This window comes from Ceratotherium simum, chromosome 16 (assembly GCF_057802395.1).
Source record: "Ceratotherium simum simum isolate JZ-2026a chromosome 16, ASM5780239v1, whole genome shotgun sequence".
NCBI lineage: Eukaryota > Metazoa > Chordata > Mammalia > Perissodactyla > Rhinocerotidae > Ceratotherium > Ceratotherium simum.
The window spans coordinates 46,003,121-46,024,669 of NC_141915.1; the positions used below are offsets into that span (position 1 = coordinate 46,003,121).

At 42.2% G+C, this 21,549-nt stretch overlaps 1 protein-coding gene across 6 annotated transcripts in view; it reads right to left on the reverse strand.

Annotated features, from left to right (window-relative positions):
* Positions 1 to 21,549, reverse strand: part of MARCHF10 (membrane associated ring-CH-type finger 10) — a 180,580-nt gene that overhangs the window by 78,695 nt on the left and 80,336 nt on the right. Inside the window, exon 1 of one of the 6 annotated variants that reach the window (XM_087441364.1) lies at positions 3,996 to 4,263. The exons of the other annotated variants lie outside the window; for them this stretch is intronic. The gene's annotated coding sequence lies outside the window, so the exon portion shown is untranslated. Of the gene's footprint in view, positions 1 to 3,995; positions 4,264 to 21,549 lie in introns of those variants that run through there. 6 annotated transcript variants of the gene reach the window in all.

Here is a 21,549-nt window from a genome sequence, read left to right on the forward strand (position 1 = left end):
GGAAGAGTTGAGATTTGAACCTGGAGTCTCATGCAGTGCCCACACTCAACCATGATGGATTCAAGGGATACTCAGGAGAGAAAATCATCAGGACTTGGTGGTTATACAGATGGGCCAGGAGAGGGAAGCATGGAGGAAGCTGCCCAGGTCACTGGCTTGGGCAGCTAGCTGTTTAGTGCCAACATTTCTTCAGACACGGAGGAGGAAGGAGGAGCAGGTTTGTGAGAAAATAACATGGAATTTGAAGTGTCTGGAGTACAGCAAATGGAGATGTCAAGCAAGTAGTTAGTCACAGAGCTCCGGAGCTGATCAGAGATGTAAAGACATGGGCATCGCTGGCATTTTGGTGATAACTGAAGTTGAAGGCGGAATGAATATTGAAAAGAAAAGCAGGACCCAGGACAAAACTCGGAGGCACACTAAAATTTAAGAACAGGTAGCTGAAGAGAAACTCTGCAAAGAAGCCAGAGAGGCAGGAGGACTACCAGGTGGGTGCAGTCTCATCAGTGCCGAGAAGAGCGTGTTTCAAGGAGGTTATTAACAACCTTGGTGAGAGCATTCAGTGCAGTGCCGGGCTGAAGACAGATTGCAGTGGGTTGCGTAAATGAGAGGTAAGGAAGTAGGGACAATGCTTTCAAGAAAGTTGGCTCTGACTGGTGTGGCCTAAATTTATGGCCAAAATCTTTAAGTTCACAAAGTTATTAAATGGCCCTGTTAATAACGAGTCTGCTGGACGGATGTTCACTAGACTTATCCTGGGGATCATTTTGCAATACATACAAATAGCGAATCTTTACGTTGTACACCTGAAACTAATATAATGTTATATGTCAATTATACCTCAATGAAAAAAAATAAAGAGTCTGCTAAACCTCATCTCTGAGGTCACCCAAGTTCCCACATTCTTCCTGCTTATTGTCTAGGGAAGCTCTTTCATTTATTTCTACACGTATTTTTTCCTGACTACCATGTGACAGGTGCTGCGCTAGGCTCTGAGGAAACAGCAGGGTAAGACAGACCACATCCCTGCCCCCAGGCGTCTACAGTCCGTAGCTTCCCTTTCCTTCTCCGGTTTTTTCAGTTGCGTGTGCAGCGGCAGACCCAGTGTCTGGTCTGGTCGCTATGAAATCTCGCGAGGTTTATCGTCCAGCCCTGAGCAACAGGGAGAACTCGTGCTGTTGTTAACTCCGGGGTTATTTTCTCTCAAGCATGGAAAGTTGGTCTTTGAGAGTCAGAATCTGAAACTATATAGTCCAATAGGTAGTTCCACAGTCTATACACAAAACCTAAATTTTGTCTCTGAGCATTTTAATAGTCATTTATGGGGTTATATTTTAAAAGATCATTTTTAACTTTTCATATGAATATGTATCTGCATAGAATGAAGTTTTCAGAAAATGATGATGTTAAAACAAGCAAAAGATGAACCCCTGCTGCTACTGTTGGAAAGAGAAGCCTGTCTGAATATTGATCATGCAGGGAACACAAGGATTCGCAATGAAAATATGTTAATGGTCACTAAAAGGGCACATCCCAGCATCCACTTGGATGATACATTTTGGTTACAAAGTTGACATAGAAAAGCCAGCTAACATATCCTGGCTTTAATGCATCATTATTTTAAGGAAGTTTTGAAGTCAAGAGCCATGAAATAACTTTGTCTAAATAGGTAGGAAATAACACTATTTGAATTACAAGCCAGGTTACCTTTGACTTCACAATCACTTACCAAATAAAGAACTTTAAAGTTGCCTACAAAAGTCTCTTTACCTTCCCATAAACTTACTATTACTGTAATTTACTATTAAATGAATATTTAGAAGTATCATAGTGCCACATGTAATTTCTTATTTAAACACATCAATACTTTGTGAGATTAAACAAACACTACAGGCGCCAAGGAAGCAAATTATTAGAGATAGATCAAGGAGATGGTAGGTAGATCACCACAGTTTAGGCCAACACTCTCCACATTTCTGAAGTGTCACTTGAACTTTATACTTGACTACAGGTTTGAAAAACTGACCAGGATGAACAAGAAACAGAAATAACTGTATGCAAATAAATCCACAGGAGATAATGCTTAATTCGTGGATTTTGTGGCTTTGTGGAGTAGGCTTTGTGGGCCCACTCAACCAAATGGCCACTTGAAGCCAAAAATTTTTCCTCAGCAAATACAGACAGGTGGAGGGGGGAGAATGATAATAAAATGTGGTCAAGGCACAGTTTTCTAAAATAGCTTCCTGTCTTCTCTTCTATTTCTCACCTTTGAACTGCTTCTCGATTTAAAATCCACTCATGGTCATGCTCGCTTCTGTTTTAAGTCTCTGGTGATAATATACTGTGCCAGATTTGTGTTTTAGCAATCAACATAAGAAGCTATATTAAATTGGGAGAGGGAGAAGGAAAGGAGAAGGGAGTAGGAGGCATGTGGGGAGAGAAGGGAGTCCTGCTTTGCTGAAAGCAGGAGTGAATGATTCTTCTTGGCCTCAAAATTCTACATATCTGTGAAATTTCAATGAGGAATATTCTAAGAACTTTGTGACATATGCATTCCTCTCTAGTGTAAATTTCCAATGAATTCAAATCGAATTTCCCTGACTTAGGAGAACAGAATCTGATGGCAGAATATATTTCTTTCAGTTCTCTAAAAAATCACACATATATTGTATATGTCTTTCTGTTTTATGGCCACATTTATTGAAAGAATTGATTTGAAGGGAGTTTTTTTAATAAGGTATTTCACTGTTTTCTTTTTAATTTGATTTATTTTATTTATTTTTTCCCCCAAAGCCCCAGTAGATAGTTGTATGTCATAGCTGCACATCCTTCTAGTTGCTGTATGTGGCAGGCGGCCTCAGTGTGGCCAGAGAAGCCGTGCGTCGGTGCGCGCCCGGGACCTGAACCCCAGCCGCCAGCAGCGAGCGCACGCACTTAACCGCTAAGCCACTGGGCCGGCCCTCACTGTTTTCTTACTATGTTCTCATATTAGAAATATCATTAAAGCGAAATTTTTATTGGTTCAGCAATAGAGAAGAACGTAAATTTAAGCCCCTCTTTAGGCTGAAATTTCCTTTGAACCAAAATCCAAACGGCTATATTAAGACCTGACAATCAGGTTTATAAATTCCCCCTTTTCCACAATTGAGTGCTGGGAAGAGGGAGTTCAGGAGACCTTGGTCATCCTTTTACACAATTAATTAATTAATTGGTAATGACAAAGATTACAGGATTTATTTAAATCCTAGCTTAAAAAAATGTTATGAGTTTTAAAATCTTAACTTATAAAAATGTGTTGAGTATAAGTAACAAAGATGAGTGATGTGGGCCCAATTTTCCTAACACTTTGCTACTGAGAGAATATTGTGACCCAAGAGGAGGGATGGGGGGTAGAAGTGGGGAAGATGATTTGACTCTTCCAGCCAATTTGTCTTAGGAAATCAAGGGCTCGGGGGCTGCAAAGGACTTGTAAGAAAAGCTATTCGACGGTGACTCTTCATGTTATTGTGAAACTGTGAAAGAGATGGGCGGTCACACACTGACCATCAAGCCCAGAAGAGAGGGACTCAGTGTGTAACTGGGGAACTTTGGTGGGTGGGTGGTAATGTCACAGGCTTGACAAGCAATTCGGTGCTCTCAGCAATAACAAGATTAACAATTTCGCGCTCAGAAGCCAGAGGGGGCGCGGTCCGTGTATACCTCTCCTGGACTTGCAGACCAGGGCAGTCTGCGGGGAAGTTTTGTAGGTGCGGGGCGGCTGCCAGTGTACAAATGATCACAGAATCCCCCAAACCTGTCTCTTTGGGGCAGAAGAGGACGGGGCTGTGGCCAGCCCAGAGAGACCAGGCCGCCGGGCTTCAGGCCCGATTTCCCTCCAGAATCGTGGAAGTCGAAAGGAGAGGTTGTCCTCCTCTCTTCCCCCACCTCCTCGGAGGACCAGTGGCCGCTGGGTCGCGGGTGCGGCCGGGGCGGGCGAGGCGGAGCCGGGCCGTTACCTTGCGGGTCAGTCCTCTCTCCCCTGCGAGCGGCTAAAGGGGCCGAGGGGCGGGGCAGGCGGGCTGGTCCAGGGCGGAGGAGCCGCCCATCAATCGCGCGGGGGCCGTGCTTGTGCTCCTCTTCCTCCTCCTCTCTCTTCTCTCCTCCCTCTACCGGCCCCTCTTCCTCCTCCCCGGAGGCAGCTGTCCGCGGCGGCGGCCGGGCTTTCTGGGGGCGGAGGCGGTGGGGGCGGCTGCCTGGCGTCCTCCCGTTTCCTCGGCAACCCGGCCTCCTCTCTGCTCGCGCGGGAGCGCGGTGCCGTGGGGGCGGGGCGGGGGCTGCTGCCGCGCGGTCCTGAGCCCCGACGTGGGCGCCCCGCCGGTTGCCGTGGGAACCAGTCGGGATGCGGTCGCGGAGGCAAAGCGATGATGGCGGCGGGCGGAGAAGAGATGCTGAAGAAAGAGGCGGACTGGCTTTGTCTTGATGTCCAAGCCCGGACCCCAGATATCGAGGCCATCGCACCTGCCCTGAAGCAGTGCTGTGCTTTATAGAGAATGGGATTCGAAAACGAGAGGGGAAAATATTTTTAATTGAATAAAATAGTATTAAAGGCAGTACGTGGGGTAGAGGGAAAGATCGTGCAGCCCTGAAGTTTGAGGTGTTCAGGGGACCTCTGAAATGTCTGATTTAACGTAAAAAAGGAAGACATAAATGATTAAGGGAGGTACCCCGTCAGCGGCAGGACTAAGACCAGAACCCAGTTATCTCATGGTTATCAATAATCTTCCCTGCCTTTCCCAAGGAAAGAGGTTCTTAGAGGTTTAGACCAGTGCCCAGATTTGGAAGGAAGGCACCAAGACCTGGGCTAGTCTCACCCTCTCTCTCTGCCAGTTTTATTTCTGTCTGTGGTTTTCAGAGGCAAAGATGAATCTTCCATATGTTTTGCATATTTCGGCACTCAATAACTTGCCAACTGATGTCAAGTTAGGGCATTTTTGATTGCATAGAAAATGGGGAAAAAGGAGAATAGAAATTCTTGGACCTTTCATCAATGCCCAGAATCCCTAGGTGTCTGTGGTTTGAATGTCTTCTTCTCAACAATCCCCCAAATCCAGTTGGCGTCCATGTCTCCTGCAGCGCTACACTCTTCTTTCTATTCTTACCACCACCACCATAGTTTTGGGCTCCATCACCCCATACTGGATTATTAGAAGGGCCTCCTAACCACACCCTAGGCCCCTGTCTTCTATACGCTATCCCCACCATTCCCGCTTTTCTATAAGCAGCATAGGCCTAATGTCATTGGTCCCCTGCTAAGAAGCTCTTGAAGGTTCCTCACTCCCTGTGGAATGAATTCCAAACTCTTAACTATGGCTTTCCCTGTGTCCTCCCCCACGGCTGGATTTCTTGGTTTTCCTCCTTCAGCACGTCTTTACTCATACTTCAGCCAGACAAGACAATGTATTACACACTGTGGTGGTGAACATGATGTAATCTATGCAGAAATAGAAGTACAATGATGTACACCTGAAATTTTTACAATGTTATAAACCAATGTTACTGCAAAAAAAAAAAAAAAAAAAAAAAATGTATTACACACTGAACATTACTCCCTGCCTTCACACCACCTTCTAAGGCATAACCTGAGCCAGGCAGAGTCCAGATAAAATGTACTTCGGCGAAGTCTTTGTTTTGGCACTTTGTCATCCAACCTTCATTGGTCCTCCAGCAGTCCTTCATATCTTTCCACCCCCCACAGCCCAAGCCACATTCTCTTCTTATTCTCAGCTGGCTATCAAATAATCCTTATTAAAACATTGAAGCATTAACTGATAAGTACTAACCTAAGACCTCTCCTCACGGTTTTTGCCTTTCAAAAGGAGATGCCTAAAGATGCAAAATCTTTCAGACACACTGGATTGAAATTATAATAGTGAAATGATAGAGAGCTTGTTCTGTTGGAGCTAAGACCCCTGTTAAATAAAAGTAATTATAATGATTAATGTTAATTATTAGTAATTATTAATGATTAACAGAAGAAGAAGTTGAAACCCAGGTGAGACAGTTGAAGAGAAGTGACATGCCCAAGGACACATGGTAAGTAGCAGACCAGGGCTAAAAAGCAGGGCTTCCCATTCCCAATGGCCTGATGGTGCCTACTAGTAAGAAAAGCACCTGGGTACATATCGTACCAGATTTTTCTCCTTCCACTTCAAGAGCTATATAAAATAATAATATCTACCTCAGAAGATTGCTGTGAGGATTAAACGAGACAGGACAAATGAAATATTTAACATCATACTTGGTATATAGTAAGCACTCGATAATCAGTAGCTTTACTTTCTGAGGCATATTTTAAGATTTTACTTAATGCACACGGGTGTAAACCATAAATATTTTAAGATTTTTAAATAAAGTTTGGAGACGTTGCTTCATATCTCAGTTTTAAACCCTTCTACATTTTAAGTGTTTCTGAAAATTAAGTTCTATGAAAAGAATCATGGTGCCCTTGAAAGAGGGTGGAGTGCCAGAGGTCAGCCTGTAAAAAGTTATTGAGCAACTCCAAGTTTAGTGTTTAATAAGTAAACTTAAGCTTGGCATGTAAATTACAAATAAGATTAGTTCTAGCATTAAAAAGCAAGTGCTAAGCAAGAGAAATATTAAAGTGAGGAAGAGACACAATTCCTGGTTGAGGAAAGGATCCTCCTCTTCGTTACTCTTTGCATAGTATCCCTCGTAGATGATGAATAAGTGAAGAAAAAAACTTAGATTTAAGTAGATAGTGGATTCTAAGGATCGGGATATTTGGGGATTGCAAATGAGCATCGAGAAGTTCTTTAGTTTAATCTAAGAGTTCTGAAAGGGGCAACTTCAAGTATAAAATTTCTGAAGTAGACCATGTATGAAGTTTCAGAAATCACATTTTTGAAGGAAATATTTAATTCAGTACAAAGAGTAAGCTGTCCAGAGGGGAAGCTATGCATTCTAAGTCTCCTAAGGCTTCTAAGACTGGCATGTCCAGGAGCCTCACGGAGACCTGGCCCAGCTACTCACTTGATCTGGAACAACCCATGCTCTCTTTGTGTACCTAGTGTCTCCTCTTCCTAAGAGAGAAAGTCTAACCAGGTCTCTTTGTCACTATCTAATCAGGAGCTCCCCTGATGGGCATAGAGAGCTTCATGCCATGTGGCCTCAGAAGCAGATGGCCTCCCTCATATACAACATGGTCGTTTTCCCTTGGGCCTCACCATGACTAATGGGTTTCTGTTCTCGTCAATTGAGGCCAGTGTGGTCAAGTTGCCTTCATTCAATGCACGAGGTGTGAGCCGTGGCAGTCTGTTTACAGAAAGAATCTCTAGGAGTGGCTTTTCTGAGAAGGGCACTGTGAGCATGTGAGTCCTTTAAAGCTTTATGGGTTCTCCTCTAGAACCCTTTCGTGCAGGGGATTCATCTGATTAATTTTAAGAACTGGCTAATTGAATATGCCATGGGCTGTTGTGATGTTCTGCGTTCATCCCATAGCAATATTTGGCCAGACTGTGGTTATGCAGTGTGACAGTCTCTTAATGTCACTCATTAAAAGTGGACCTATATCGATGTCATTAAGATGGCATGGCTAGAGAGCTTGGCAGGCTGTTTCAAGGTAAGCCCTCTGGACTATGTATGCATTTTGATGGACATCACTGAAGACCCAAGACTGGATCCTTGGTTTTGTAGGATCAGAAATGCAATTTTAGTTCATTCAGAGCTGATCTTTTTAGGAATTGATTTCCCAATAATTCCACTCTGCAGAGACTAAATGTCCTCCACCTGACCAAGTTATTATTTTATCCCAGAGAATAAAGCTGGCAGCTGACCAGTCCTGGTCATGTGCAAAAGGTCCTCCCTCCAGGTGGAAAGGCATCCACAGGAGATCAAATTAAAGATCAAAAGGTTTGGTGACTATTGAATTAGATCAAAGGGAATTGAGTGTTCTTAAGGGATATCTCTAGCCGGCTGAGGAGGCCTTAAGGAATAAACCTCCTTCCCTCCAGAGATGTTTCAGTCTGGAAAACTGATTTGGATTATTTACCTCAAAGCTTTTGGAGACTTCTGCAACATGTTTGTTTCAGTTAACTGCCTTTTTGCTCAACTTCACGGGACCATTTCTCTTAACATAATTAAGAACGTAGTTTGGAGTTGAGAAGACCTGGGTTAGAAACCCAGCAGTGGCACTCGCTGTGTGGTAGTGAGCAACTTCCATCCTCCGTCACACCTCAAGATTCTCATCATTAAAATGGGGATGGTTGGAGCCTCCTCACCAGCTTGTTGTGAGGATTAATGAAATTGCAAGTGCAAATTTCTGGCACTGTGCCTGCCACATAATAGCTGCTCAACAAATAGTAGCCATCATTATTACTTACTTGGTGTAGATTTAATTCTCCTTGCTGAGATCTGAGGACACACCAAGATACTTCACCCATAAATTTATAAAACATCTCCAAAGGCTTGTTATTTCTTTAAAATGCTAATCTTATGTTACTAATATCATGGTGGTTAATTTTACACATATTTTTTTTATCCTGAATTTCAGAGAGTGACATTTTATGACCTCATCCCTAATTGTGAGGGTGTAGTCAATTTGGGGCTTGCAGCCATCCTTGAACTATATGAAATTTAGTAATGCCTGTTGGGCTTTCACAGGCCAAATATTTGAGATCTGATTCTCTTGTGGAATAAAGTAGACTCTGTTAGAGATTGGCAAACTCCCTACAATTAATAAAAAAATGCATGTCCTTTGGGGGAGCCCTTAGAATTTTCCTCATTTGGAATTGTAACTGGTCCATTGTGCTGTTTTACAAAGAGAGGGCAAACTCATTAAAGTTTTTGGATCCTACAGTGTTGAGATATTTCTCAAAAGTTCAAACAAGCTTTGATTTCTTTACCCATTTTGGAAGCTTCAGACTTTTCAAAACCCTTCATTATGGCAATTGATGCAACTGACACAAGATTGGATGTGATTATAAGAACTTTGAGAACATAAAATATACTGCTTTCTGAATTTCTGAGAAATTATTGCCAAAGGAAAGAATTTGACTTCTGTCCAGAAGGAGTATCTGATTTGTTTGGACTTTGGATAAACTCAACCATACATGTTGGCCAGGAGTTTAATTTGTGGACTGATCATGAAGCTCTGAGCAAGACTCAGGCCTCAGAAAGCTGTGACAGCATCATGTGATCATGAAACATGTTTCTGGACAGATAAATACTCGGGCCAAACAAAAAACCCTTTTCATCAAGAGAGCAAGAGAACATGAGTAATGAGCAACTCCTGAACCCTCATGAAGGGGATGTTACTCCATGATGTTTTGTTTGGATAAAAGTGCCCAGCAAGCGAGGGGGAGAGCAGAGCCACAAGCAGAAGGCAGCTTGATAGAGGAGCAGGAGCAGCACTTGTCTGGGAGACAGGCGGCCTCCTTTCTAATCACCGATTTCCCGATCGGTGCAGTCACGGGGATGTTGCTCTGTGGAGTGCCTCTGCACTCACTGGGATGGAGTGGGGTCCCTCAGATGACCGTACCACACAGAGGAGCCCTCATCCCTAACACAGAAGATTTCTAACATCCGCACTCTTTTCTCCTCAGTGATCTTTCTTTTGTGGTTCTCTTTCTGCTTTTCTAATTGTGTGGAAGGAGCATCAAATTAGTTGCTAACTCTAATTTCTTTCTTTAACCCTTTGTGGCTTCTCAATGCCTCTGCCCCACCCAAGGACAGCTGCTCACTTCCCCTTTAACTAGGGGGTGGTCCGCTCAGGGTACTCACAGGCAGCAGGAACAGCTTCAAGGCCTAGGTGGGAACTAGATGTGGAGCAACAGGGAGGAGGAGGAGACATTTAAAGATAGGTGGTTGGGGACCGCTGCTAGTGTTCAAAGCTGTGCCTCCCAAATCAGTGAATCTGGAACATTCTATCCATTCACTCAGTCAACAAATATTTGACTGTGTTAAGGACAATTTACGTGTAGACAAACCAATAAATATACACTGACAAATGATAATTAGTGCCAGGAAATTAATAGGGTACAGGGACAGAATACTGGGGGTGGCGATGGGGAAGAGGGAACCTATTTAGACAAAGTGGTTGAAGATGGCCTCTCTGGGTGAGACCTGAAGGAGGAAGAAGAGCCAGCCCTCTGAGGATGGAGAAGGGGCACAGGTGGAGGAAATAGCTTTGGGAAGGTCTGGAGGTGAGAGAGAGCTCAGGCGATTCAAGGAACCAAAAGCAAGCCAGTATGGCTGGAAGACTGTTGTGAGGAAAGGCTGGTGAGGTTGCAAGAGCCAGGGGTGGGTTTTATTCTAAGTACAATGGAAAGCCATGGAGTGGTTCTAAAGTGTGTATGTGTGCCTATGTGTGCATGTGTGTATGTGAGCGTGTGTGTGTGTAACATACCATGTGGAGACCCATGAGGAGTTTCCTCACCAGAATTGGTAGTTATGACCTTGTGATCCCTACTCCAGCCTTTGAGGAAACTTCAAAATGTCAATCAAGCATGTGTTTGTCCATTGGCATGAGATGAGATGATTAAAGGTGAATTATCAGGGATATTTCTCCTAGTTCCAGGACGTTGACATGACCAGAGGTCCCATAGTGGGGAGTCTGTCCTGATTTTTAGCTTCCCGTCTCTCGGTACAGTGTATTTCCTCACCATGTCCCTTCCTGAGGCATTATGTCACACGCTGAGTCTTGCTCCTCTGACTCCCTCCCTTCTTCCTGTCTTGTTCTCCGCCTCTGCTTCCTCTGTTCTCCTTTCCCCTCCCCTCTTCATCCCCATTTCCCCTCTCTTCTCTCTCTGCCTTTCTCATTAAGAGTCAGAGTTACTTGCCAAACCACAGCTCTTAGATTTCTTTTTTCCCAAACAAATTTCTTGGCTCATCATTTTTTGTCGGTTCTCTCCTCTGGTTCTGTGCTTGTCCTCTCTCTGGTTCCCCTCCCTTCTCCTTGATGCTCTTCTCCCCACTCTCCCCCACCTCCCCCAACAAGCCTAACACCCAGGTTACACAGTTTAAGAAAATGTCAACAGGAAAAACTGCTCTTGCTCTGACTCTGTGAAAAGAAGACGCGAAGGAATTAACCTCGGTGACATCAGTCTGCAACCATCAGAACCGTGGAAGGCAGTTCTTGAAAACCAGACGAACAGAAGGTATCACTGTGCAGCCTCCCTTCTGTGGCTCACTGCGCCCTCTGAGTCAGGATAATGAGAGAACATTCTTAAAACATGACTTAACCACGCTCAGTCCTCAAACAAATTCCTGGATGTGTGTGGAGTATGCTCTACCAGCAAGCCCGAGCACAGACGTGCGGGGCGGGCTTGTTAGCGCTCTTCTCAAAGTTGCTACCTTTGCAAAGCCACCTTCTGAGCCAGTTAGTTTGCATTAAAATAAATTAAAAGAATTTTTTTCTTTCAGTAAAGCCCGTCAGCCTGTATGGCACACACACTGTAGGGCCTCGCGTGGCTGCATTTTCATAGTTTTGTATTGTGGTGACTGGTCTCTGTCTTGGGGTATTTGAGGGCCCTTGACATCACACTTTAGCAGGAAGAAGTTATGGAAAACTCTTGTCAGGTATAGAAAAAAGAAACAGGATATTGTCCATTTCCAGAATAAAGCAGAGGTAGAGTCACAACACAAGGGTTTATCCTTTATTTCACCTACACCTGGAGGGGTGTGTGTGTGTGTGTGTGTTTAACATAGGCGGCTTATCTGAGTGGATTTTAAGAAATTAATTTAACTGGAAAATGATTAAATTACAAAGAGGAGAAAGCTTTCAGTTGGCATCTTAGGGGGTCAGAGGCCATTGCTAATGCAATATTTCATCAATTGACTCATTGCTATTCTTTCATTGATGTGATTTAGTTTCTCAAATAGCTCTTATTGTGGCAGGCTTGTATTGGATACGTTGTACAGATGCCTTATAACCATTTCAGCGTGTTTACTTAAAATTTTTAAAAGCAATTAAGCAATTTTAAATATATTCGTGTGTGTGTGTGTATGTACACATCCACAGAGAGATTTTCTAAATGCTCAGACAAGGGCTCTGAGTGAACACTAGGGCAAGTGTTAAATTTATACACTGTAGTGCCCTTCATGCATTTCAAAGAGCTTCATGCAGACCAATGTTAAGCTTTCTTCATACCCATTGAATATACCATTATCTCCTTTAACACACTGAAGAAGCCAGAGGACAAAGAGTACCCTGTGTTCCTTATCCAAGGCCACACAACTGTTGCTGGAACCTTGAGCTTTCTGAGTGCCAGGCACTTACTTGCAGCGTATCACAAGGACTGGAAAATGGTGGTGGGTCAGTTTGTTAAAAAGTATAATAATCTACTATTGTGGGGGTAGGGTTTTGATATACTCTGCTTTTTGTTTATTTTGATACAAGATAGAGCAAAACAAGTCCTAATGATGGTTTTTCTCAGAAACCTACTGAGGTCGGGGGTAAAACAGTAACGCAGGCCCATGAGCAAGGGCCGAGAACATTTTGGCAGCATATAAATAGGCATGTGTGCACATGGGTGGCAGTATCTTCATGCCCAGACCTGTCCCACGCCTCTTTCCCTTCATCTTTGTTTCAGAATGTTGTGTCCAGGGTTTAGAAATGCAGGCATAGTTTGATGCAGAGGTTAGGAATCAAGTGCCATTGGCAGGATGACAGACTCTCCTCTTGCCCCCAATGAGGCAGGGAGGTATAGTCATGTATTCATTCATCAAACACTTATTAAGCACTTAAGTGCCAAGTGCTGTGCTAGCTTCCGGGGACTCCCAGAGGAGTAAGACACGTCTTTGTGCTTGTGGGGGCGGAAGGAAAGTAAACAAGCCCGTGGAGGAAGCTCTGTAATAGAGGTAGGTGTGGGCCTGGGAGCGGGTGAGGGGGAGAGGAGAGGAGTGGAGAGAAAGGTTCTCGCAGTGAGGAATGAAGTGCCTCCAGGTACTGCTCGAGGCTCTGCTCAGTGCTGCCTGCTGATGCGTCAGTCCCTTCAGTCGGAAATATTTCTCTAGTGCCAGAGCTGGCCAGACCGGGAGTGGGTGACGTTAGTGTCGGCTCTCCTAGCCTTCCTGTCTCTGCCCTCTTCCTCCCTCCCACATGTTTCTTTCCCTCCCTGTCTGGAGGGGGCCCCTGACAGTCTTATCAAATCTGCTTGGGGCAGCCACACATAGTCCATCTTGGTCGCGTTGAAGTGATCTGAAGAATATTTGCATTAGGTGTAAATGTCTAATACTGGGCGCACCTGGGAGCACGTGCCTTTACAAGGCCTTGAAGCCCTAAGCTAAGAGAGCTGCAGCCAGCTGAGGAGAAAAGCATTTTCTTAGTGTGCTGGAGTGGTCCTGGCACCTCTGAATTCACATATTCTGGACAGTTGCCTACTCTTCCTGCACTCAGAGCTGGCCCTCTTTCCAAGCATTCCATCTGACATGTTTCCCCTCCTAGCCCTCTATTGTGGCTGTACGATAAGGCCAGGGCAGGGGCCTGATAACTGCTAATCTGAGGCCTTTTGGCTAGAAATGCAAGACTGCAGAAACAACTGCTCTGAGGCATTGGAGACACCAGGGATGAAAAACAACGTGTTTAGGCGAGTGGGGCATTTAGCTGTTGTCTCCTCTAATGCGCTCACTTATTTAGTTTATTGTTTACCATTTGCATGTTTCCTGCTTTGGGACAGAACCGGCATAAATGAGTGCATGAATGGGGAAAACAAGGTGAACAGGTAGATAGTCAGGTGGAAGGAAGCGGGAAATGATCAGTAACCTCGACGGCATTCTCCCCGTAGTGTTCCACTAGGATTCTCCCAGGGGTCGTATTTGGTGCACAAAAGTATCCAATTGGCATAAAGTACTGCTTTTGATTTGTGTGTCCCCATCCAGCTGAGGTCATGTAGGTTTAGTCAGTTCTATTAAAAATAGTCCCCTTGTAGGAACCTGTGCAGTAAAGACTGGTAGATAAATGTTTTTCAAAGCTAATTTAGTTCATTCTGAGGAGCTGTCTTTTTTAAACACGATAAACTTCAATTAAAGTTTCAGAAAGTGGACACATTTTTTTTTTGGTAAGGAAGATGGCCCTGAGCTAACATCCGTTGCCAATTGTCCTCTTTTTGCTTGAGGAAGATTGTGCCTGAGCTAACACCTGTGCCAGTCTTCCTCTGTTTTCATATGTAGGACGCCACCACAGCATAGCTTGATGAGCAGTGTGCATGTCCACACCCGGGATCCGAACCCACAAACCCTGGGCCACTGAAGCGGAGCGCGAACTCAACCATTAGGCCACCAGATGGCCCAGAAAGTGGACACCTCTTAGTCGGCACCGTCCTAAAGAAACATAATGTGAGCCACCTAGATAATCTAAAATTTTCTAGTAATTGTATTTAGAAAAGTAGAAAGAAACAGGTGAAATTAATTTTAATATATTTTGTTAATATATTAACAAATTTAATTTTATTAAAATACTGTCATTTCAACATGTGATTGATGTGAACATTATTAATGAGATCGTTTACTTTTTTTGGTACTAAATATGCAAAGTTCAGTGTATATTTTTCACTTCTAGTGCATCTGAAGCGGGACTAGTCACATTTCTGGTGTTCATGCAACATTTCAGGTGTTCATGATGTGGCTGGTGGTTACCTTCTTACACTGTGAAGCTCTTGGTATCTTTTAAATGGCAACAATTTAGATACCTTGTCAGGATAAAAATATTTACAATGTGGGAATCAATGCCCCTTGGACAAGTGACGACCTGAATATGGTTGTGGGGAGTGAATTGAAAGGAGTGGGTGTTAAAATTTGGGCTTCTACTCCAGGCCTCTTTTAGTCCCTTAATGAAAATGAAAAGCTATGACCACACCTCCACATATATTTTTTTAGTGTAAAATGAATAATCTTTGCTGGCAATCTGACATAAAGGAGAAATTAACAGGGCAAATGGCTATTCTCCTGGCACCTGCTCCCAAGCCCTGAGACCACAAAATTGGAGAATGGGAAGGAGCCTTGGAGAACACGTTGAGTTGTTTCCCTCTCTGTGCCTCAGAATCACAGAAAGGAACATCTGGAAAATACTAATTCCTGGGCCTCATCTCAGAGAATCAGATTCAGTTGGTCTGGGGTGGGGGCCTGGGCATCAGTATTTTTTAAAGTCCCCTCCGGCCCCTCTGGGTGATTCTGATGTATGGCCTGGGTTCTGAATGCAGAAACATCCCCCTTCATTTTATAGATGTAGAAACAGAGGCTGAGTTAATTGTCTCACCTAAGGTCCCACAGCTTGTCAGAGGCAGAGGGGGCCCAGCATCCAGGTATTCTTCTCAACCCCGTCTCATATATAGAGAAACATTTCAATAATACCTCCATCATGGGTCTTTTTCCTGTTTGATCCCAGAATTACTCTCATTTTGAATTGAGATACATTACCCAGCTCAACCTAGATTAGACATAAACTTCAAGAAAAGGCTCTGAACCCTTATTTCCCAGAAAATCTTCAGATCAGTGGTAACTTTGAAGTGATTCTGATCTGGGACAATGGCCCTAAATGCCTCCCATTTTAAGTCCAATTGGGATCTGAAACTCTATACTTAATATAGAGTCTTATTGGAAGGGATAGGGAGGAACCCCAAAGGAGCAAACACCTGAGTCTGGTCGGTCTTTTCTTCGGCTTACAGCTGAAGCCAGAGTGGCTCATTAACAGGGGCCTCACACGCACACCTATCTGAATGTCAAGCAGGAAACGTGCACGAGTAAGGTGGGCTGTGGAGACCCTGGAAGGGTAGAACTTTCGCCATTGCCCAGCTTCCGGCCCTCATTGCCATGGCACAACGACATAGGTGCTGTGTTGCCAGACCTCCCAATTGCTTGGGAAGACAGAAATGCAGATTTGTGTTTGTTTCTGTTTTTGTGAAATATCCTCATTTGTCAATGTTGGCAACTAATTCAATTTTTAGAAAAACACTCTAAGGGTCAAAGAAAGCCCACTCCTGAGCTCTGTTCTATCTATAAGCCTCCCCAGCGCAAACTTTTAAGTAAGTCTAAGACTTCTTCATACTCAATCTTGAATTTAATCGGTTTACAAAATGTTGGCCTAATACCATCATGCTTACTCCTGCCCTAGACCCTGTGAAGCTGATGAAAGTGAGCATCAGGACTAGAAGGAAAAATAGTCGAGAAGTAGCGCCTCAGTTCCCTTTCAGTTTATTCACTTTCTCATTGTCCACATTATTTCTTTGGGGTGTGGCACCTGTGAGGTGTTATAAATTTTCATAATGAAATTGAAAGTAGAGACACTACAGTTCATAAGATCTAGTATAATTTATTTTTAAATTCTTTTTGAACATATAACGAACCAGGCTATTACTGGCATTGCCACAGAATAGACGTCCGTATAAGGAAAAATGTTTTCATTCACTGTAAAAATGAAATGGAAGTTTCTATTGTAGCACTAGGGCAACCTCTTAGCCAATGCAATGATGATCCAAATAAAAATCGGACTCTTTCCCACATTCTTCATTTCAAGAAGAAAACACCTGGATAAGTACACAGTGTGACGAGAGCCCTTGATTTGAGATAATTTAAGGTGTTAATAGTAACAAGTGAAGGCTTTTTAGTTAACAATTTAAGAGTTGATGCTAAATTACCCTTTATTCTGAAGTATTTATACAGCAAAAAATAAATGTAAATTATTTGTGAAGCACATTAGAGATTAATGTAAAATATGTATGTCATTTGTATCTTGGTTATTCTCCCTACACATAAACTTGAATTTTGCCACAGTCTTTTATTACGTGTAAAAAACTTAAAATTAGAATATGTACTTGTGAGAATCTGTTTCAGGTATATTTCCATGAAGAGTTCCACTGTCCTCAAAACACCAGGAGTGGGTAACAGTTTCTGACAAAAGCTGAAGGGAACAGGATGAAACAAGAATTAGAGCGATTACATTTTCTTTATCTAAAACCTTCAAGTCTTTGGAAAGCTGCTTGATTTCTATTTTGAGCCATGCTGCCCACATATCTTAATGACAGAATTTTTGCATAATTTTGTTCTTCCTCTTTTTATCTCTGTTTGGGTATATTTATTATTTCATAAGTGATGATGCAAAGCTCATTAAAAGGTCCATTTATATTCTTGTTATCTGTATGAGGATCTAGCTGTTTTCCTCTTACTGTTTATAGAACCCTCACTGTAATATTCAGATTTGCTGGCATCGGGCCCTTTCTAACACAGTATACATTCCATTTCCCACATAGACTCTATTTATGGGTGTCTATGTGATTTACTCAAGACCAATAAATACAGTGTAAAAGGATGGGTCATGGATTTATCCATCCATGGAATTTTAGCACTTTCAGAGGGAGGTTTATCTTATGTTCTTTTTTTCCAGTTTAATTAAAACAAAAAAAAAGCATGTTAGTCCAAATGAGTGACAGTTGGCAGATCTGCATTATTCAGCTGGAGGGACTCCAAAGTTTCTGATGCTTGAAGATGGACAAGTAATTACCTCCTGTCTGTGACTATTTTCTACCAGGCTAAGCCCAATGTTTATTGTAAACTATCTGCCATTAAAAGCTGTAATAGCAAGCCTTATGTTCTGACACCATAAATTTGACTTGCACTGTTTTTTTATTTACCTTCATGTTTTATTATATTCTTTGAAATGTTTCATTTTAAAGGAAGATAATGGAAGAATGAAAATTGAACAAATTCCAAATTCATGCTTGAAAAAAGATATGCTTAGCACACACATTTTTCCTCATACACTGACCAGCCTGATGGCCACTTTCTGGATATTGGCAGCTTCTGTGTAACTAACTATTAGATGCAGTTGCTATTAGTATATCACTTGTTAAATGGTCCAGAAAATAGCCTAAAAATTAAAGTTTAACCAGACCACATAAGCCCAGGACAGCGGTTCTCAAACTTTTTGGTCTCAGGACCCCTTTATACTCATAAATTTTTGAAGAATCCAAAGAGCATTTGTTTGTGTGGATTATATCCATCAATATTTACTGTATAAGAAATGAGAACTGGGCCGGCCCCATGGCTTAGTGGTTAAGTGCGCGTGCTCTGCTGCTGGCAGCCCGGGTTCGGATCCCGGGCGTGCACTGACGCACCGCTTCTCCAGCCATGCTGAGGCCGCGTCCCACATACAGCAACTAGAAAGATGTGCAACTACGACATACAACTATCTACTGGGGCTTTGGGGGAAAAAAAAGAAGGAGGATTGGCAATAGATGTCAGCTCAGAGCCGGTCTTAGCAAAAAGAGGAGGATTAGCACTGATGTTAGCTCAGGGCTGACCTTCCTCACACAAAAAAATGAGAACTGAGACATTTTAAAAGTATTTATTTATTTGTTTAAATATAATGTGAAAACATCATTACGTGTTAACATAACATTTCGAAAGAAAAATAACTATTTTCTAAAAGAAAGAGTATAGTGAGAAGAGAGGGATTGTTTTAGATTTTGCTTGACTTAGTAGAAGGTGGGCTCTCATAGCTGCGTTTTCATTCACTCTGCTGTGATATGTTGCTTTGGTTGAAGTATATGAAGAAAATCTGGCCCTACACAGATATATCATTGGAAAAAAGAGAATTTTAACAGTTTTTCAAATAATTATGGATATTCTTCTTTGATCCCAAACCCAAATTTGACGAGTGGTAGTTTCTTAAAAGTTAGTGGCAATGAGGAATCTGAAATCCTGTCAGTGGACTTCATTTTTTTAAAACTAACAGACCTTATTTTTTAGAGCAGTTTTAGGTTTACAAAAAAGTGAGCAGATAGTACAGATAGGACTCTTTTATACCCCCCCCCCGTTTCCTCTATTATTAACGTCTTGCATTAGTGTGACACATGTTACAATTGATGAGCCAATATTAATACATTATTGTTAACTAAAGTCCATAGTTTACATTAGAGTTCACTCTTTTTGATATATATATATATATATGGGTTTTGACAAATGCGTGTCATGTGTCCACCATCACAGTATCATACACAATAGTTTCACTGTCATAAAAATCATTGTGCTCCACTTATTCATCCCTTCTCCTCTTCCCCTGAACCTCTGGTGACCTGTGATCTTTTTACTGCCTCTATAGTTTTGCCTTTTCCAGAATATCCTATTGTTGGAATTGTACAGCATATACCCTTTTCAGACTGGCTTCTTTCACTTAGCAAAGTGCACCTAATGCTCCTTTTTATCTTTTCATGGCTTGATACCTCATTTCTTTTTATGGCTGAATAATATTCCATTGATGAGTGTATCACAAGTTGTTATCTATTCACCTTTTGAGAACATCTAGGTTGCTTTCAGTTTTTGGAAGTTATGAATAAAGCTGCTATACACATTTGTGTGCAGGTTTTTGTGTGGACATAAGTTTTCAACTCATTTGGGTAAATACCAAGGAGTATGATTGCTGGATCCTCTAGTAAGACTATGTTTAGCTTTGTAAGAAGCTGCCAGACTGTCACCAAACTGGCTGTACCATTTTACATTCCCACTAGCAATGAATGAGAATTCCTGTTGTTCTACATCCTTGTCATCATTTCGTATTATCAGTTTTTTGATTTTAGCCATTCTAATAGGTATGTAATAGTACCTCTTTGTTGTTTTAATTTGCAATTCCCTAACGGCATACAATGTTGAGCATCTTTCCAGGTGCTTATTTTGCTGCCTGTGTATCTTCTTTGGTGAGGTGTCTGTTGAGATATTTTGCCTGTTTTTTAAATTGAGTTGTTTATTATTGTTGAGTTTTAAGAGTTCTTTGTATATTTTGGATACTTCTTCAGATATGTGTTTTGTAAATATTTGCTCCCAGTCTGTGGCCTGTCTTTCCATTCTCTTAAATCAAAGGACCTTTCATACTAGTACAGTTTGGTGCCACTGCCCTGATTTATGCTAAGGCACAGGCAGTTTTACCCAGCATTGTTGTGTAACACCAGTAAAATTTCAACCCAGAGAAAAACAAATGATATCTTAGTATTATTGTGAAAATCGTTTTAATTTTGTGGACACCGCTGAAAGGGCCTCAGAGATCCCTAAGGCCCATGGACCACACTTTGAGAATCACTGGCCTAGAGCAAGCAAGTACAACCCAACTATTTACTTCCAGCCTTAGAAAGACCAAATAAAATTCGAAATCTGAATTGTCCAAATGTGAAATGTTAACTTGGTTTTCTGCAAAAAGGATTTAGAAAGCACAGAAGAAATATTATGCATTGAAGTTAGTGTTCTAATTCATTGGGCAGAGTCAACTTTGTTTAGTTTTTTTTCCTGGTGATTCTTGGCGGAATCTCATTTTTATTTTTCAAGAAATGCATTGTGTGTGTGTAAATATATCAACTAAAGTCTGTGAGCCAATGAATGTCGCTTAATGGCCAAAAAATTGGTAGATGATGCCCAGTAAGGGGCTTATAATATATTTGTATATATATAGAATATATGGAGGCCTTAACTTTTTCCTTTCTTTTTCTGCTCCTCCACCAATGCCTGACAAGCGTAGTAATGGGGAAGGAACGCTAGGTTTGCAAATCAAACAGACCTGGATTTGAATCTTGGCTATGTAATCTTATTTAACTTCTCTGAGCCTTGTGTTCTCCATCTGTAAAAGGGAAATGATATCATTGCCAAGGCTGTGAAGATTATATATATAAAACACTATATATGAAGGGTCTGGAACCTCATAAGTATCACTCAAATAACCAACATCATCATCAAAAGTCATCCCCTCCATTTTTAACAGATTCATAGTCTATTCTTATTTCCTGGCCCAGGAAATTATGCCTTAATGTGGGTTTACTATGAAAATACTAATATACTTTAGAGGTACACTAGTACCTACTGTGTATTTAGGTACAATAGGAAGGTACACTATTCCTATTATGTACCTCTCTAGGAATACTATGTGTTCACAGGGACCAAAACCAGAGAAATAAATCTCTAGTATTGTCAACCCCCAGCAGAGGGACTAAAGATATGGATGAACATGAGAAGCAGCTAGAACAGAATCTAAGGATGGGACCATAGGAGGTGTGATGCGTAACTGATGAAGTGGCTGGGACCCATTCCAAAGGGAAGGTCTAGTAATGGTCAAAAGTTAAAGATGAAAGCAAATCACGGGGAATGTTCCAGAAGTAGTGGGAGTGGAAAAATCAGTGGTGAGCTGCCAGGGAAATGTCACAGGGATGTACTTGCGCACCTAGAATTCCCATAGGCAAGGTTAGTTGCATTTCCCTTCATCCAGAAGCATCTTAATGTTGCTTTTGGCAAGCATGACATATCAAGAAATGGCTGGAAGACAAGGTATTTTTAGGGCAGCGGAGGCCTTCTTGACACCCTTGAAATTAAGAAGCTGGGTTCTGCAGCCACATGACCTGTGCTTTGAATCCTAGCTCCTCTACTTGCTGCTGTGTGACTTAGGGCAATCAACATAAGGCAGTTCTGCCTCTGTCTGTAAAATGGGGTAAGTGTTGTTATGAGGACAATGCTCCATGTAAAGCATCCAGAACAGTACCTGATGTGAGGTAAGGCCTCAATAAATGCCAGCTTTTGTATCAT